We start from the raw sequence: 1,265 nt of genomic DNA, 5'->3' as shown, positions 1-1,265 counted from the left end.
CACACACACACACACACACACACACACACACACACACACACATACACACACACGCGCGCGCGCGCGCTTAATCTATGACCTTAACATAAATATGATTATATCTGGTTGAAATTGGTTGAAATTGGATGAATAATGGTTTTACCAACGTGGCCACTCACGCTTGCATTTCGGTCTGTGACTACCAGACCATTCTACTATTGGCTCAAGGTTTGGTTCTGACGTCAGCTGACAAACTATCTCAGCGCTTCCATTCAACAGGTAACCGGTGTCACATTGGCAGGTCACGACCTGCTGGTAGCTGAAGTCTGTCCCACGCAGGCTGCCATGCTGGGGAGCTACTGGCACAGTACATGTGTGTGCTTTTAAAGCAAGGAAACTAAAATTGTAAAATTGTCGCGACGTATCTCATAATTGCTCGAGAAGTTTTCATATGTTTACGATAAATGTAGATATAAATCAAGAGTAGATAATAACACATGTGTTACACATGTGTTATTATCTACTCTTGATATAAATGCAACTGTTCATCAGCGAATGATTAATTCTTACGCGGAATTAATTGATATATATGTAATAGAAGAGAATAAGGAAGAGCAAGAGAGAGAGAGAGAGAGAGAGAGAGAGAGAGAGAGAGAGAGAGAGAGAGAGAGATATGTATATATAGAGAGAGAGGGCGAGAGAGGGAGAGAGAGGGGGAGGGGAGAGAAAACGCGCATAGAGTAGAATATTAGTTATTTAAGAAATTATTATGACGAATTTTCACTCATAAATTTTATCAGATGCCAAGTTTTTTTACTGTTCCTCCACATCTCTCAGGCGAAACCGACTTAGTATGATATGGCCTACGTCAAAAATGGGAAAAATAAATGAAGATTTCAATCGAAGTTTTGAACTACATCAAGTACGCACGATGTAATATTTTCAGCCGCACGCAAACACTGATGATCATGACACTTACGTTCGCATTGTTGGTTGTTATCGCCAGACCAGATGCCACCATCTTTTAGTGCACGGTATGTGCGTATGGGTAGCTCGCAAGTAAGAGTTGCGATTCCAATCAAGTAGTATCCATCGTCACACCAGAACGTCACCGTGTCATTGTTGTAGAAGCTCGTGCCAACAATGTGACCATTAATTGGCGGTATTATGTCCGGGCACACAACTTGTTAAAAAGTTAAATACGATAGAAAATAAGGAATTACAAACGATAACGGCAACAAAAGATATTGACATAAACCGAATCAGACAAACAAGCAAAACTCGAG

This window comes from Priapulus caudatus, unplaced genomic scaffold (genome assembly GCF_000485595.1).
Source record: "Priapulus caudatus unplaced genomic scaffold, Priapulus_caudatus-5.0.1 Scaffold1307, whole genome shotgun sequence".
Taxonomy (NCBI): Eukaryota; Metazoa; Priapulida; class Priapulimorpha; order Priapulimorphida; family Priapulidae; genus Priapulus; species Priapulus caudatus.
This window is presented reverse-complemented; position numbering follows the sequence as displayed.